Source organism: Pleurodeles waltl, chromosome 5 (assembly GCF_031143425.1).
Source record: "Pleurodeles waltl isolate 20211129_DDA chromosome 5, aPleWal1.hap1.20221129, whole genome shotgun sequence".
NCBI classification, from domain to species: domain Eukaryota; kingdom Metazoa; phylum Chordata; class Amphibia; order Caudata; family Salamandridae; genus Pleurodeles; species Pleurodeles waltl.
In genome coordinates this window covers 336,031,744-336,050,909 of record NC_090444.1, presented here as the reverse complement: position 1 = coordinate 336,050,909, position 19,166 = coordinate 336,031,744, and positions in this window count along the sequence as shown.

Here is a 19,166-nt window from a genome sequence, read left to right as displayed (position 1 = left end):
GCAATGTATTATACCTGGCAGTGGAAAACACATAATAATAGGAGCTGTTATTATGACTGCGTTGTTGATCAAAGAAACTGCAGATTTATGTTTCAGTTAAAAATCACCCTATTAGTTTCAGCAGTAAATGTCCTCCCTCTGGTATCAGACTATCCTTGGGGACCAGAGGCCACATCATTTTGATTCTCGTGTGGTGGCTTCTCATCTGAAGCGACATGATATGTGTCCAGATACCGAGCCAGTGATTGCAATTTCAGTCACTTTAACAGCCAGGGCTTGCAGACTTTTATGCTGCAGGAGTGTATTACAAATCACTACAAAGAAAGGAAGGGATGTTTGGAAGTGGAAAAAAGTAAGTTTGACTAGCAGGTAGGCAAAGGGAGACATAAACAGGCAGAAAGATAGACAGACCGAAAGCTAGGCAGAAACCAGTACACATATAATTGTAGATGTGGCCTCCGTCTGCCCATAATCCTACTGAAAATGGTTCCCTGGTGTAAATCACAAAGATAATGTACGCATCACTCATGTAAGAAAAGAACTGAACAGTTTTACATATTTTGTTTGAAAACTACCCATAATGTATTACAACTGTAGACTGATTTTTATTATCTATTGGCTGCAAGGAACAACTTTAAATTATTTGTATGCTAAATATGATGTACATATGATGTTACACTTTCGAAAACCTACTGTCACTGTTGGGGGAATGGCCTAAACAACGTGGTCTAAGCCATTCGTACGTTTAACATGCAACCGGAGCAACACTTGCCTTAACCACGACTGGCTGCATGTCTGCCTTAACTACACCTATGCCTAAACCACGCATATGGGTGGTTAAAGCAGAGAGTGGTCTAGTGGTGTGAGTGGGTGGACCAGGAAGGATTGAGAGAAGACCCAGTGAGGTAAGTGGAGTTACGGAAGGGTTTGGAGGGGTAGATTTTAGTGGTGGGCGTGGATTTAGGCCTTAGGGTGGTTGGGCGATCCGGGAAGTATTTTCTGTTTTTTTTTACAGGAAGCACGGTTTAGGGGGTCAGGGCGGGAAGGGTCTGCAGTCAGGTTTTTTTAAGCCTAATGGTGGGTGGGTGTGTCAGGGTAATTTAGTTTTTAGGGGTGGGGAAGGTATTAGGGCTCAGGGCCGGTGGGGGGTCAGGTAGGTTTTTTTTATAACCCGGCCCAGGGTTTTAGGGGGGGTCGAGGTAGTTTTTTTTTTCTACAGGGGCAGGGTTTTAGGGCTCAGGGTGATGAGGGGATGGAGTCAGGTATTTTGGGGAAGGTTTTTAGGAGTGGGGTAGTTTTAGGCCTCAGGGTGGATGGGGGTCGGGGTAGAATTTTTTGTTTAGAGGGGGGTTGTATAACACAACCACATATCATTACCGTATATTCCTTTACTAAGAATGCGTTTACAACAAAATTCGCTGTAAAGTCTTGCGTGGTAAAGACAAGGTCATGGCTTCAACCGCGTTGTTAAGGTATCCATGGTTCTGGAATGTGAGGTTGTGTCATAAAGCCATCACTGTTATATCTGTCCATTGCTCTTGATTGGATGGCTGTCTTGCCTTCCTCATTTCCGTACTTCGTATTCAATGGTTTTCCTCACTATTCTTTGTTTATCCCACCTCTGAAACATTTCTTCTTTAGTGTGTTTTAATTGGATATTGTGTACTCTAAGCACTTGCAATTAGGGAACTACTTTTCTTTTCTTTTTCTTTGAGCAGTCTCCCCCCCACCTTCCTACTTAATGGCGAGTGCGCCGCTGGTGCACCAGGGGCAAGCCAGTCAGCGGCCATACGCGCCTGGACCGCGCCCAGTTCCAGAACCTCTGGCTCCCGTCCCCCCACCGCCGCCATGCACGTCTTCTCTACAATGCCGCCATCCTCTGCCCCCTCAACACCGACCACTCTCCTGCCTACCTTCAAGCCTCGCTGCAGACCACCTGCGGACCCTTCTCCTGCCAGAACGGCACCTCCACCAGCCTCCACGCCAATGACTCACCCACCAAGGCTGGACGCAACCATCTCAGATGTATCCTCCTGAACACCCGCTACGTCCACAAGCATGCAGTAGAGCTATGGAATCTACTCGACTTAGCCTCCTCAGACGTCGCCTTCCTGACCGAGACCTGGATGAACCCCTCCTCAGCACCTGACATCGCCATAGCCATCCCGGATGGCTTCAAGATCACCCACAGGGACTGCTCCAACAAACCAGGAGGAGGCATCACCATCATCCACAAGAACACCCTCAGGATCACGGCCAGCACCGAAGACACCCCCAGCACCGCTGAACACCTACACTTCCAGATCCACACTGATCCAAACACCACTCTCCGAGGGACCCTCATCTACAGACCCCCCAGGTCCCGACAGCAGTTCAGCGACTCCATCACCGACATCATCAGCACGCACGCTCTTGCATCTACTGACTATATACTCCTCGGGGACTTAAACTTTCACCTCGAGAACACCAACGACAACAACACCGCCACCCTGCTCGACGCCCTCTCCAACCTCGGCCTCAAATAGCTCGTCATGACACCGACCCACTCCGCAGGACACATACTCGACCCTTTTTTCTCCGCCAGCAATCACATCTCCTTCAGCCACACCACAAACTCCACTGGACTGATCACCGCTGCATCCACTTCTCCTTCAAGAAACCCACAACACACTACCACCCACAATGGATCCCCCACCGCAGTTAGAACAAGGTCACCGAAGACCAACTTATTGTGACCCTCTTCCGGAACCCACCCATCGACACCACTGACACTGATGCATTTGCCCGGCACTTCAGGCAATGGGTCGACACCTGTGCCAATACTCTCTCCCCAATCAAGAATCCCTTCAACAGACGCACCGACATAAAGGCCTTCTGGTTTACCGCCCACCATCACGAATCTAAGCAAACCTGCCGAAGACTCAAAAGAAAGTGGCACCAAGATGAGACTCTTTCTTTAGTGTGTTTTAATTGGAAATTGCCTTAACCACGACTGGCTGCATGTCTGCCTTAACTACACCTATGCCTAAACCACATATATGGGTGGTTAAAGCAGAGAGTGGTCTAGTGGTGTGAGTGGGTGGAGCAGGAAGGATTGAGAGAAGACCCAGTGAGGTAAGTGGAGTTAGGGAAGGGTTCGGAGGGGTAGATGTTAGTGGTGGGCGTGGATTTAGGCCTTAGGGTGGTTGGGGGAACGGGGTAGTATTTTCTTTTTTTTTTTTACATGGGGCACGGTTTAGGGGCTCAGGGTGGGGAGAGTCTGCAGTCAGGTTTTGAAGGAGTGGTTTAGAGGTAGGAAAGATTTTAGGCCTAATGGTGGGTGGGTGTGTCAGGGTAATTTAGTTTGTAGGGGTGGGGAAGGTATTAGGGCTCAGGGCCGAGGGGGGGTCAGGTAGTTATTTTTTATAACCCAGCCCAGGGTTTTATGGGGGGTCGAGGTAGTTTTTTTTTTCTACAGGGGCAGGGTTTTAGGGCTCAGGGTGATGAGGGGATGGGGTCAGGTATTTTGGGGAAAGTTTTTAGGGGTGGGGTAGTTTTAGGCCTCAGGGTGGATGGGGTTCGGGGTAGAATTTTTTGTTAAGAGGGGGGTTGTATAACACAACCACATATCATTACCATATATTCCTTTACTAAGAATGCATTTACAACAAAATTCGCTGTAAAGGCTTGCGTGGTAAAGACAAGGTCATGGTTTCAACCGCGTTGTTAAGGTATCCATGGTTCTGGAATGTGAGGTTGTGTCATAAAGCCATCACTGTTATAGCTGTCCTTTGCTCTTGATTGGATGGCTTTCTTGCCTTCCTCATTTCCGTAATTCGTATTCAATGGTTTTCCTCACTATTCTTTGTTTGGACAACCACACAGCCTTCGAAAACGCCATCCGCAGACACCACCAACTCATCCGAGCCACCAAGAGAACCGCCTTAAAAGACGAATCAACAACAACGCACACAGCCACAAGGAGCTATTCAACATTGTGAAGGAACTCTCCAACCCCAGCTCCAACCACATTCCACCATCACAAGACCTCTGTGACTCCCTAGCCTCCTACTTCCACCACAAGATTGCAGACATCCACAACAGCTTCAGCACCCAGACCCCCGGGCGACCACCAAACCACAGATTCACCTCTGACAACCTCCTGCTCTCCTGGACCCCTGTCAACGACAACAACACCATCGAAACCATGAACACCATCCACTCCGGCTCTCCATCTGACCCCTGCCCTCACCACATCCTCAACAAAGCAAGCTCCGTCATCGCACTCCAACTACGGAAGATCATCAACAGCTCCTTTGAGCCCACCACCTTTCCAGAGAGCTGGAACTTACGGCCTATCTCCCTGCTCCCCTTCCCGGCAAAAGTAATCGAGAAGGCAGTCAACAGACAACTAACCTGCTTCCTTGAGGAGAACTGCACCCTGGGCCCTTTCCAATTCAGATTCCACAGCAACCACTGTACCGCCCTCATCGCCACCACAAACGAAATCAGAACCATATTGGACAAAGGTGAAAAAGTGGCCCTCATCCTCCTGGACCTCTCGGTTGCGTTCGACTCCGTCTGCCGCCACACCCTACACTCACACCTCAGCAATGCAGGAATATGCGACAGAGGCCTGGACTGGGTCACCTCTTTTCTCACCTGCAGCACCCAGAGAGTCCACCTCCCCCATTCCACTCGGAGGCCACCTAAATCATCTGCGGCGTATCCCAGGGTTCATCCCTCAGCCCGACTCTCTTCAACATCTACACGCACCCGCTCGCTAACATCGCCCGATCCCACAACCTCAACATCATCTCATATGCTGATGACACCAACCGTGGCGGAGTCCTTGGTGAGGGAGAGGATCGAAGGTCATCCCCAAATGGATGAAGAGCAGCTGCCTCAAACTCAATTCTGACAAGACGGAAGTCCTCATCTTCCGCTCCACCCCCTCTGCATGGGATGACTCCTAGTGGCTTGCCACTCTCGGAGCCGCTCCGACTCCCACCGACCACTCACGCAACCTAGGATTCATCTTGGACTCCTCATTATCCATGACCCAGCAAGTCAACGCCATCTCCTCCTCCTGCTTCAACACCCTTTGCATACTCCGAAAGATCTACAAATGGATAGCCACCAAAACCAGAAGAACAGTCACCCAAGCCCTTGTAAGCAGCAAACTGGAATACGGCAATGCTCTCTACGCAGAAACCATGGCCAAACTCCAGAAGAGGCTGCAATGCCTCCAGAACGCCTTTGCATGCCTCATCCTGGACATCTCCCACCACTGCCACATCACAGACCACTTGAGAAACCTGCACTGGCTCCCAGTCAACAAGAGAATCATCTTCAATCTCCTCACCCATGCTAAGACCTCCTTACCTTCAGGAAACTTCTTAGGACCTGCCTGTTCGAGCAGTAGCAGCACCTCCCCACCCTGTCCCCCCCACCTCAGCACGTTGAGGCCCTCACGGGTGAGTAGTACGCTTTACAAATTCCTGATTAATGTGTAATCTTAGTCTCTTCATCATGGTCTGCTTCCCACTTCATCCACTGCTTTGTTTGAAATTGTTTCCTCCGCTCTTCATGTCTCAAGCACTTACATTACCAGTTCACCCCTTCTCCACTCTGCCTGTCGCTTGACCCGTGGTTGACTTCTTGCCTTCCCACTCGCATACTTCTCTCTCCCCTTTTGTCATGGTGTTGACCTTCTTTAAAAAAAAAAAAAAAAAGCTTTTGCTAAAATGTTTTAGAAGGAGTTGCTGCTGCCATTGGATGCTAGAGTGCTGGCTTATCAAAACAACCTTTCATGCAGACTTCATCATATTTTTATTTACCACTCAAAAATTGATGTCCTCCATCTTAGAATGATAAAAAAAAAAATGGTGGCCCCCGTCAAGCTGTATATATGTGCATGCACTGTGAGCCATGCATCTATGTATTTGTCATCATGCGGAGACCCCACCACATCATAAACCAAACATGTGCATGTGAGACAAAACATCAAGATTTGCGTATTGTTCCCTAAGGCTATGATTGTTATCTTGGGTGACTTTAATAGGCTTTTGAAACCAATTCAAGAAGAAACCCTTTATGGGGATGTATTGAGAACATGTTCAATACCAACAGCAAATTTCCTAAAATGCTGACGTTCTAAGCTAGCGGAGGAATTATTAAGAATTTAGGGGCATATTTACAAGCCCCTTGCGCCTCCTTGCTCCACACTAGTGTCATTTGTTTACGCTAATGTGGCATTAGGCAGGCAATTTCCCTGCACCATATTTACAAAGTGGCACAATGGATGCATTGCACCACTTTGCAAACCCTTGTGCCACATTATACTTGCACCAAGCATAATATATGCTAGGGGGCATTCCCATGCAGGAAAGCCAATAAAATGGCACAGTGAAATTGACTAGATTTCACTGCACCATTTTTGGCTTACATTGTAACACCTGTTCAGGGCAGGTGTTAAAATGATGCACCCTTAATCTCCTATGGGCCTCCTTGTGCTTTGCTGGACTAGAGTCAACATTTTTGGCTCTAGTGCAGCAATCCGCCACAATAGTGCTAAAAATGTTGACACTATTGTGGTACTGTGTGCCATGGTGCGCCATATCGTAAATACAGCTACCCATGGTGCCACTAAGGGGGGGACACAAAAAAATTGGCGCATCAATGCCTATGAACCACTTTCTTGTAAATTTGCCCATTAGTGACTAGGGACCTTTCCTTGCTAAATGGTCATTTTCAATTAGACTTCACAGCTGCTCAGACTTTTAAGCAAGGGAATCTTAAGGTCCAAGTTGATTACATTTTTACACAGGCATTACATTTTCCTTTAATGTTGGGTTTTTAACTTCTGGTATTGGCATGAAGTGACCATGTAGACTAAGGGCCTGATTTAGATATTAGTGGTTCTAATCCCATTGTGATTTTTTCTTAGTTTAATATCTCCTCCTTCTAGGCAGTAAACCAACTCAATTTAGATGCTGGTGGGTCTTTGGGCAATAATCCTTTCGAGGCCTATTGTTTCTGCCAGACTTTTCCTGCTGCATCAACAGCATAATAGGCAAAAGCATCTGATGGAGGGAGTATAGCCAATATTGTCACCAGGTCAATCACAAGGTGCCTTCCCATCAATGTAACTGTGGTGGGTAAACCTCCAAAACTGAGTTGGCAGTTTCGAAAGGAATATAAGGTGGAAATGTAACTTTTTTTCTTCTTTTTTTCACTTCCATTTCTGTCATGAACCCAATCGTCCAAGTCCTTCCTATGCTGCTGCTACTTGACTATGAAGCAAATCAACCCCGTTGTCACTGGAAGGAAGGTAGTTTTTTTTTTACTTGTTTTCTTTTTGAATTCTCTGTTTACATTTTCTCTGGACTAGTGCATTTTGAAAATTCCCTAACAAGCAATTTTTTACAAATGTGTAATGAATATGTGTGTAATGTTGTCATTTTACACTTACAGATAATATGACATAAATAAGACTACATAATGGGCCTCATTACGAGTTTGGCGGTAACCAGACCACCATGTTGGCAGTGGCGGTTGTACTGCTGACGGCCCAGCGGTGATGGGAGAGAGGCGGGGACCATGTTACCGCCGGACACATTACAAGGCTGCAAAGCGCCAAGCTTTCTGTTGCGGTCATGTCATCATCAAAACCCTGGCGGAAGAAAACTCAATAAAAGGAGACACACACCTTCAGGAACACAGACACGATCGGAGCCACCATAGTATCAGAACCTGAAGTTCTCCTACTGCTCCTACTCGCACTATGACTCCAGAACTAGCGACGACGGAGACAACAACCGCAAGTACGCTCACCTAGCACACACTGGAGGGAAAGCCATTAAAACACACGCACACACAACACACACAACCGGGACAGGCAGCAACGGCCACACACACATGCAACCACACACCCATATCAACACACACGCACAGCTACATAAACACACACTTGAACAAACCACACACACACACACACACACCAAACATACACACACCACAGCCAACACACACAGGCCAACCACACACTTCACCGCAACTGGCTAACACACACAAACACAACACCACCGAGTCACACAACAACATCACAACTGCAACTACACAAATGCATTGACAAGTCAATGCACTGAACACCTACACATGAAAACACATACTGACAACAACACGGAATGACAACTCACAACCAATCAACACCTTCACACACATATACAACATTCCACGTGTCACACCACACCCACACAACGCACAACGCATATGGCATAGCCATCACCACAGACAACCACACAATGGCACACAACACCACCACAACACATCCTACCACGAATAATTCACAATATAGCTACACACATGCATGTACCTACAAAATCACATCCTACACACAATACACACCCATCACAGTGGGACTGATGGCAGAGCCTCACACACACATGCAGGTCATGCACAACAGCCCGCATAACCAAAACACACACATGTCACACACACATGAACTAAGGACCACAAACACAGATCCGACATGGAGAAGAAAGGTAAGACAAGTAGTGTATGATGAAGACAACATCTTGTTGGCCCAGATGTATTCAATCGTGAAATTCAATAAAACTATGTACAATACAAGGCCATAGACCAGTCCAATGTCAGACGTGCCAAAGGCACATTAGGCACCTCGCTGTGCTCCAACTTGTCTCCTGGCTGCAAATTGACCTCCACAGTGTGGGGGCATCAAGGGGGCAGGCAGGCACCTCAGTGGTGAAGGGGTTTGGGAGGGGGCTTTTGGGCTTGGGAGGGGGGGTACTTGGGTTTGGGTTTGGGCTTGGGAGGGGGTCCTTGGGTTTGGGTTTGGGCTTAGGAGGGGGGTCCTTGGGTTTGGGTGGGGGTCCTTGGGTCTGGCCTTAGGAGGGGGGGTCCTTGGCCTTGGGGGGGGCGACTTTTTGTCAGGGGTTAGGGCACGGGCACTAGTATGGGTGGCAGGAGTGGACTTGGGGAGGGGCTGGACTTGGGGACGGGCACAGAATGCACTGGGGTCTCACTGGATGGGAGAGTGGCAGTGGACAGGGAAACACATCCCTCATGTGATAGGGGCCATAGATGGCACCCATATAGCCTTGGTCCCTCCCAATGCCAATGAACAGGTGTATAGGAACCACTGAAACTACCACTCCATCAATGTGCAGGTGGTGTGTGTGGCAGACCAATACATCTCCCGAGTGACAGCCATGTTTCCTGGATCAGTGTATGACTCCTATATTCTGAGGAACAGCAATTTCCCCCACATGATGGCACAACTACAGCGAGAGAGATGGCTTGACTCATTGGTATGTATGCTTTTGGATGTGTGCCTCTGTTATGGTACCTTTCATAACATTCTTCCTTGTGTCTGTACCTGTATTGTAACAGGTCCCACCATTGTGCACACAGGTGACTCTGGCTATCATAACCTTCTCTGGCTGTTAACACCAGTGAGGTACCCTGCCACTGAAGGGGAACTCCATTTCAATGAGGCCCACAGCAGGACGAGGTGTGTAATAGAAAGGACATTTGGCCTCCTGAAGGCCAGATTCAGGTGCCTGCACGTCTCTGGAGGTGCCCTCCTCTACAGTCCCCAAAAGGTATGTCAGATCACAGTGGCCTGCTGCAAGCTCCACAATCTGGCCTTGAGACGTCAGATACCCTTACTAGGTGATGAGGAGGAGGCAACTGGACCAGTGGCTGGTGATGCAGAAGTGGAAAGTGATAAGGAGGCAGATGAGGAAAGTGCAGCTGACTCCAGGGCAGAGCTCATCAATCAGTACTTCCAGTAACATACAGGTATGCTGTGTGTATTTGCATATGTACTATTGTAACATAGTTTGCTGTCAATGGTCCTCCTGATTTGGTTTATCAGTGATGGTGTACTGTGTACCTATCCCTACGTGTGTGTTGTGGGGGTTGACTGAATGCATGTAAGGTTCTGTCTGTAAATGTATCATCTCTACCATGTGTACTCTCTTCGGGTTGCAAGATTCACATCTCCTATGGACAGGCCTCGATGGTGGTATGTGCCCTGCGTTGTCCAGTTCTCATGTCACATCTGTTGTGGCCTGTTTAGATGGCTATCCACACTGGACACGACAACTATGAACTGAATATGTGCTCTGTGTGGTGCCATGCCTACAATCCTTATTGTAGTTTCTGTCATGTTCTTTTTGCAGGTTGTATATTTGGATGTACTCTGGTGTGTGGCTGTACTAGTGACTCCCTTACATCTACCCTGGGACATATCTGTTGTATTGTGTCTGCTGCAGAGGATACCTCCCTCTTTGGTCCATTACAATGCCTGTTGGAGTATGGTGCCATACTCACATGACATGTTGCAGAGCAAACAATTGTATGTGTACAAATAAAGACACAAAAGCTATAACTGTGATCCATAGTGTTTATTGTGAATGGAGTGCCAAACAGGCGATGAGTGGGGTCATGGTAGATGGAATCCTCAGAGTAGGTGGCACAGCTGTAGGTAGCACAGGTCCAGTGTCTATGGGGCATCGGAAAATGGAGTAATGTCATTGAAGAGTCAAAAGGATGTCTCAGTGGCACACAAGGGAGATTAATCAGGAGAAGGTCACTTCCTGGCAGTGGGTTTTGCTTGGGCATCTGCTGCAGCTGGATGTCTGGATGGACGTCCATGTTTGCATAGGGCTCCTCAGTTACACAGGGAGGGGTGCCTGAGGCCTGTGGTTCCCCTGGCAGGGCCTCCATTCCACTAGCAGCCACAGATGTAGATAGCTCAGGTCTGATGTGGTTAGTGGAAGGGGACTGCTGGTGGGTGGAGGAAGCACTCATGATGGCGGTGAGCACCCCTGCAATGGGGGCCATGGTGGCATTGTGGGCCTGTCACTGCTCCATGACTTTCTGGTAGTATTCCCTCTGCAGCCTCTGGTTTTCCCCCAACATGTTAACGATCTGGCCCATCCTGTCATAGTTGATATGATCCCAGTACTTGGGAGATATCTTTCTGGTGAGAGGCCTCCCTTGGATGCCCTGTCCTCAGGCCCACAGGTTCTCTACAACTCCCCCTGTCCCCATGTGCCTGTGCCCTCAGACAGTTTCACCAGGACCTTTATTGTCTTGGGTGTGAGGGGTCGACTCAGGTCCCTGTACTGTGAAGCACACAATTGATTGAACAGTCCTTGGGGCACAGGTTTGGAGACGATGGGTTAGCTGAGATGTTGTTGCCACAGGGTGTGGGGTTTTGATGTGGGCATGGGGAGGAAGGGAGTGGTAGACTGACCAGGAGTCCAAGATAGGCCAGATAAGTCATCAGTGTCCAGATATCCAGTAGTGTTGTCCTCACTGGGGCCTTCATCCTGAGGAGGACTTTATGTTTCTGGTAACCTCTCTGTGGTGGGTGTGATAGGGGTACCTGTGGATGGAGTGAGAGAGAGTTAAATGTGGGGGTATGTATGGTTGTCTGTTAGTCAGCTGCATACAGTGGCTTGACCTGATTTCCAGACATGGCATTGACAGGTGCAGCACAGCCAACACTGTTTGTGGATGGTGGATAGTAACATGTGTTCATTCTCCTTGGGGTTGTTGTGAATCATATATGTGAATGGGAATGGCTGTACATTGCAGCATGGTGTCCAAATGTGAGGGGGTATGTGTGTGCAAGGTTGTTTGTCCTTTCTGTGCCTGTTGTGCATAGACTATCCCTTCTTACTTTGAAGGCCAGGATTAGTCCATTCCAGGGTAGTAGGCCTTGATTGGTGACTGTGCTGTGTCTGTGTTTGTGCTAGTTTGGCATTGTGTAGTGCCATTGCATTGCAGTGATTGCCATGTAGTAGTCCTCAGTTGAGCATCCAGTTGTTGTAGCTACTGCAATAGTCATCCATGAAAGAGGTGTGATGTGACATGGACACTGCAGGTTTTGTTGTGGATAGGCTAGTGCATTATGGGAGTCACAGTGATTGTACTTGGCAGTGTTATCCGTGCACTTGGCAGGGAGTGTGTAGGCATTGGGGGTGGGTAGTGGTGTGGCATGCAAGAGAGGGGCATTAGGTGATTTGGTGGGAGGTGTTGTGGGAGATGGGCTGAGTTGGGGAGTATTTGGGTGGTGATGAAGCATGATGGGCAGGACAAATTAGTGATAGGGGAGTGTTAGTTAGTCTCCACAGTCCAGTCATCTGGGTATTTCAGTCATGCCCTCAGGATGCAGGATGTCCAAGATCTCCTCCCATGATGTGAACTCTGGGGGATGAGGTGGGGTACCACTGCCAGTACTGCCAGCTGGTGCCTGGACACAATGAAACACACCTTCCCCAGCAGGTCATTCCCCTGTAGGTTGTTCTACTTTTTCCTGATGTCCTCCCTTGTGCATGGATGGTTGCCCACTGAGTTGACCCTGTCAACTATTCTTTGCCATCACTCGATTTTCCTGGCTATGGAGGTTTGCTGAACCTGTGCTCCTAAGAGTTGTGGCTCTACCCTGATGATTTCATCCACCAACTTGTTGTCAGTGAAGCGTGGGTGCTTTTGTTGTGACATGGTGGTTTTATTGTGAGTGGGGAATGGTGTTGTGTGTGGGGGCAGTGTAGGGTGCTTGGTGGTGTGGGGTGTGTGTTTGTGAGTGCTGGTAGGTTGTAGTGTTTGTGTGTAGTTGTTATACGTGTATTGTGTTGGTGGAGCAGTTGTGTGGTGTGTGGTGAGAGTCAAACGTATATACACCTTTTGTGTGTAGGTGCTAGCTTAGAGATTGTGGCTGCTCTCGTCTCTGGATCAGTATTTTTTGTTGCAAAGGCTTGTGGGTTGTGTGTGGGTGTGTTATAGAGTGCTGTTGGTGGGTGTGTCTGGTGTGTGTATGTGTGTTGTGTGTGGGAGTCTTCGAACTGTCCAATGTGGTGGTTTGCTCTGACAAGAGTGTGTTCTGCCTGCAGTGGTTTGGCCGCAACTGGTTTTCCACCACCAAAGGACCACTGTGCTCATTTGTGGATCATAATATGGTGGGAGGTAAGTTGTCGGTGTGGTGGTGCTGGTAGTGGAACCGCATATTTTCCATCTGCCAATGTCCTGGCGGTGTAGGATTTGTGGCTGTTTTTTGCCGGTCTTCATTGTGGACTCAATATGGCGGACGGGATACCACCAACACTGGTGGTCTTTTGGCGGCTGCCACCGCAGCAGTCTCACCAAAAGACCACCAAACTCGTAATGAGGGCCAATGTGTTCTTATAGGTGTGTTCTATAATTTATTGTAAACTAACAAATTTTAAACATCTGCCTTGCACATTTTTTGAATGATGTAAATGTAATATAATTCAGCAACAGCACAAGAGAAGTTATACAATTTTTTCAAAATAAAAGTAAGGTCAATGTTAGTTCAAAACGCAAATCATATTTGTATTTATTTATTTTACATTTTCTCTTGTCTAGTGCTTTTTCTGTATTTTATCAAGTTTAATGTGAACTTTATTTTTTAAGATGCAATGTATATGTGTTTTTTCACTTATTAAGTTCAAATAAACACACCTGTATTAACACTTAAGAATAAAAATATAAGTTGTATTTTTTGGTGTAAGTGTCCACTATCATGATGAATGGTTGCACCACATTTTTAATGTCTACTACATTTTTGTTTTGTGCTAGTGTTTGGACTCTACTATTTTAAATGTAAGTAAGAACATGTATTTCACATTTCCATTACTAACATTTTTAAAAACAATGATTTGTACTTGAATAATGATGGTAGGACAAACTTTGTGAAATTAAACATTTTTAATCATAACTGAGATACTTCTCTCATGCAATGTTTTCAAAATTCTAACAAATAATTATGCAAAAAAGGGTTGACAAATTCAATCGCTTGTGGCTTTGTTGCCCAGAACATGCCTCGTAAGCATAGTCCAATGGTAAACTCCTCAGGAAGAAGCATCTATTGGGCACAAGAGGACACTTCAAGGCTTGTTCTTGGGAGAGGTGGGTTTTGGTTTGGTAGAGGTCATGGCAAAGTAAGAGAAAAATTCAGAAATAAGAATGGAAGAGGATTGGGTTGTGGAAGTAAAGGGAGCTGGAGTGGGCAATGTTGTAGTGGGTGATGTTGTTTTCTCTGTATGCTTGCCAGCTTCATGTTTGTCTAATGTATGTTGTGTGTGTTTGGATGTACGTTTTTGGGCTGGTGTGTGATATTTTGGTAAGAGAGGCATATGCTTTTCGTTGGTGTTGTTTTGTGTGGAGGTGTGCTTTTGTGTGAGTTGGTTGGTTTTGATGAGTGTGTTGTTGTGGTTGGTGTGGCGGCTGTGCTGCTTGTGGGTGTGGTGGTGGTTTGTGGGTGTGATGGTTGTGGTGCTTGTGGGTATAGTGCTTGTGGGTGTGGTGGTGGTTGTGGTGCTTGTGAGTGTGGTGGTAGTCTTGGTGCTTGTGGTGGTGGTTGTGGTGCTTGTGGGTGTAGTGGTGGTTGGGGTGCTTTTGTGTGTGGTGGTGGTTGTGCTGCTTGCAGGTGTTGTGCTTGTGGTACTTGTGGGTGTAGTTCAAACAGTGTCTCTATATTGTTTGAGTGTTTGTTTGTGTTTCTTTGTGCCTTTGTCTGTGTCTATGAATGTGCTGCTTGTGTCTGTTGGAGAGGGTGCCTGTAAAGAAGTGAGTGTACTTCAGAATGCAGTGGAAGTTGTGATTTGGGTTGAGGAAGGGACCTGAGTTGGGGCAGAAGGTTGGGCTGGGAGGATGTTGGGTTGAGTGAAGAGTATGCTGTTTTTACAAGCGATCTCTGCATGCCAGACATTGAATTGTGAATGACATCCCAAAAATGCAACCATTTGTGGCATTTATCAGCTTAGCACCTGGATGTCATTCAATATTGCAGTCTGGCCTACAGAGATGCTGTGCAAGAGGTCAATAGCCTCCTCACTCAGCACAGCTGGGATGACGTGGGCAGGGGGTGAGTGCCTGGGACATAGGTGACCCCAGTCCTTTTAGGGGGTTAGCTACGGTCAAGAGGGGGAGAAAGATGGAGGGTGGAGATGTGTCATTGGTTGATCGACAAGGATGAGGTTTTTACAGTTCTAATAGTGTCCACCACCACTAGGGACTGGTCACTTTTGGAGGCCTCCAATGAAGAAGAAGATGTTGTGGCCTCCATTCTAGTCCCCTCACCATCCATGCCACGGGGTCCATTGCTGTCTGATGTCTCACCACCTGAAACACAGTGGCCAGCTGCTTCTCCGCCTTCATGGTCAATGCCTCCTTTGCCAGCCTTTGAAGACAATGTAAAGACATACATAATAGTTTTATTGTACCTGTGTAAATATAACTGATCATGATGTTTTTTTTCAAAATATTTTCAGAATTTTCATATTTTACCTGCTTCAAGGGATTTAAGCTTTGATTTATGTGTATTTGTTATGCCCTATATGTAGGGAACATCTTCAGGGGCCATTTGGTTATTTTGTTTTTTAATTTTATTGCTCCTAATTACATTTTGACCATTTTTCTTATCTATTTTCAGTTCTCTCCAGGAACACTTCTGAATGTTTCTGATTTTCTGTTTCGAATAGTGAACTTATGTTACAAAAATGTTATATCACACAAAATGTCTACTTTACATTTGTGCACATGGCTAGAAAAGCTGATTCTATTTTTTATTTGTAAACATGAAAATATGAATCAATAGTTACTATTTACTTTAATGTTGTACTAATATTTGTATAAACTGAAAGGCCGTTTTTTTTTTTGTTTGGCCATTTCACAATAGAAGAACATACTTTATTTAACTAAAGTATTTTGTTAATGGTAAAATGTAACTTTTTAATTCAGTACTTAAGTTGCTTATTAATGTATCATCCTCTATGTAGAAGAAATCCAAAACATTTTTTGGGGGTTAGTTTTAAATGACTTCTACAGCATAATTAAATACATAGGGCTTGATACATTTTTATTCCACTTTAGTACAGATAGAAAATTGTAAAACAATTCTCTAAAATAACCTAATTTAATTTTAGTTTGTTTTACCATTGTGAAAGTAAAGAAACAAGAAACAAATGCTGCATTTCTGGTTAGACAGATATTGGTACAGCATTACAGTAAATCTTAAAGCACATTGGGCCACATGTAGCAAAGGGTTTTACCCATTCTGTGTCTATGGGAAACTTTGTTCGTACATATGGCCCATTGATTCATATGAGGTTTTAAAACTAAAAATCAAAATGAAATAGAGAATTTTTTTTTTTAACAATATTGCATTTCCAAAATTTCGAAATTAGTAATTTTATGCTTGATTTTGAGTTTTGCAGTTGGCATATTCGAACATATATGTTACAGAATTTCCATCCATCAGATTCCAAGTGCATTATAAAATATTGCCATTAGAATAGGTTGGACAAAGTATCTGTTTTATTTGTGATGGGACATTCCATCTGCAAAAGTCCCTTTAAGGAATATCTTTTTTTCACTATAGAATTTTCATGTGGACATGACAAAGGACATAAAATGAATGTATTTTTGGTATGTCACCCTGTCACTAATGTGTTCACATTCCTGTGTGTTTTTTTAATGATTACGCCTGTAGTGTTAATTTTTAAATAAACAGACTGGCATACATGCACATTTGTGAATGAGTAAGACAGCATGTAAATATGTCATCTTTAAATTAAATGTTTTTTATAAAAACATATTTTTGATACGTTATTAATCAAAAATGTTCACCATTTAATCGTATGCTTTTAGCCATTTTGGTTCTCATGTTTAATATTGATTGTTTATAAAGTTAACCTGCATATGTGAATTTCGGAATATCCACTGCATCATAAGTGCATTTTATGGTATGTCACTTGTAATAAGGGGAACGTAACAACCTTCACAATTGTGACAGAGTATAACACTTGACACAGATAAAACTTTTTGCCTGTCTGTTATAACTGTCTCTTTTAAAATCTAAACAAACATTATGTTCAATTTATTTTAGGTAGGCATGTGTCTGCTCAAAACAGTCCTTGGTAAGTTATGCAAAATCGTATTGTATCATAAAAAAAAAATATTTCCCAAAACACAACACAATGCACCTTGTGCAAAACTTATACCTTCAAGAACTCTTCTTGGGCGTTGGTCATGTGACAACCTTCATGTTGAATCTAAATGTTGTTGCTGTAACAAACATTAGTTACTTAAAATGAAAAGCACAAAATACCTACCCCGTTCAAGATGGGGAGAGGCCACTACAAGTATACAGACCATTAGGGGGGTCAGGGTGAAGTGTGCATGCTTGGAATGTTCAAAGGAATGGCAAAGCATACTTTTGCTGACTTCTTGGTCCAGTGTTGCAGTTTCTCATGTCTCTTTCTGCAATGGATGGTGCTCTGTTTGTACACTCCCAGGGTCCACCCCGACTTTGTGATGCCCTTCCAAAGCTCCTTCTGATGGGAGTTGACCTGTATGGATACAAAAATGTAAAACAAATGTGTGTGACTTATTTTTTGCTTTGATGTAACACAAATTTGAAAAATCACTCACAATTATTCTTGAACATTAAAACAGCATAGCTTTTTGTCTTTTTTCAATATTTTAATAAATTTATAAAAAATAAATATAAAACCACTTTTGTAGTACCTGTTGAGTAACCTTATCCCTTGATATGTCCCTATTTCACTAATCCAGACCAATGACATCATCTAGGCTGAGTTCTTAGTCAGATCCTATACATTTCAAAGATTTCATTTTTTGGTATGTAAAAAAGATCTATATATGTTAATTTATAATCTAAATGTATTTTCATTTTTATTAAACATAAATTTAATTTTGGCCAGACTCTGCGACCAACCCCTGCTGTGCACGGCTGAAGGCCAATGCGCAGCGTGGGTTTGGGTGGTTACAGGGGTTGGACCCAGAGGCTGAACACAGGCCACCCCGCGGTAAACTGCTGCCATGCACAGCTGGAGGCCGTGTGCAGTGGGGTTGGATTAACATTTAGCAATAAAAATGACTTTATGTAAAAAAAAAAAACACAGAAATTCACTGAAAAAAACAAAGGTTACAAGGTTGGAGATGCTGTGAAATACTATTTGGCTGTGCTTGGCACAGGTTTGGGTTGCTATAGGGGTTGACGTCAGGGCCTGGCATACAGCCAGGCCCTGCAGCCAACCACCACCGCACATGACCGAATGCTATAGTGAACTGTTGCCACGCACAGCTGGTAGTCGTGCGCAGCAGTGGTTGGATTAACGTTTAGTAGTGAAAATTACTTTACGTAACAAAACTTAGAAATTCACTGGAAAAAACAAAGGTTGCAGGTACACTATAATTAGGAAATAGAATGAAAAAAACACAGAAATTCACTTAACAAAACCAAAGGTTACAGGGACGTTATAGTTAGTTTCACATTTTACACATACAAAACCATAGAAATTCATCTGTTATATTTATAAGTAAACTGTAATATTGATATTATCAGTTATATTATCAAAGATGTCATGAGTGTTGCAATATGTGGAGTAATTAGCAGTGCATGGGGAGAGCGTGAGTTATAGTTACTTGCAATAACTCTCCTTTTTTCCCCCCAAAATGCACCTCGGACCTGGTCCATCCGGGGACAACAAAAAAGAGAAACATGGAAGATCACATTTTGGGCCTTATTACGAGTTTGGCAGTCCCCTGACCGCCATGGCGGCAGCAGAGTGCTGACCGCCGTTGTCATGACAGTCGGACCGCCGCATACAATGGCAAAACTTGCCTGGGTGATTGTCTGCTGCTGTTCTGCTGTCACCCCCAGGAAAAGCTAGACTACTGTGGTACGAACAATGGCAGAAGCGCCTGTTTGAGGATGGTCTGCCACGGTTTCCCACCAGGCACATTGAGATGCTGCCTTCTGCTGACATGTCCGTGGCGGTCCAACCATCACATATCAGCTAGCAGAAAAGTAAGAAATAATGTCACAAATTCACCTGTTGGTACCTACACATAGCTGGTACCGACATGGAGCAGTTACTGCACATCATGCCACTTCTCCTGCTGTTGAATGCACACTGAAATCGACATTGTCATGGAGGCAATCAACGGTAAGACGAATACTTATGTGGAACTGCCAAATTCAATGTAAATAAATGGACCGCCATTCAAAACATAGGAAGGATGTGCTCTGTGCTGAAATAACACAGTATGCACATGAATGGAGTTGCATACGATGCAACACACAAACACAGTCATACAACAGC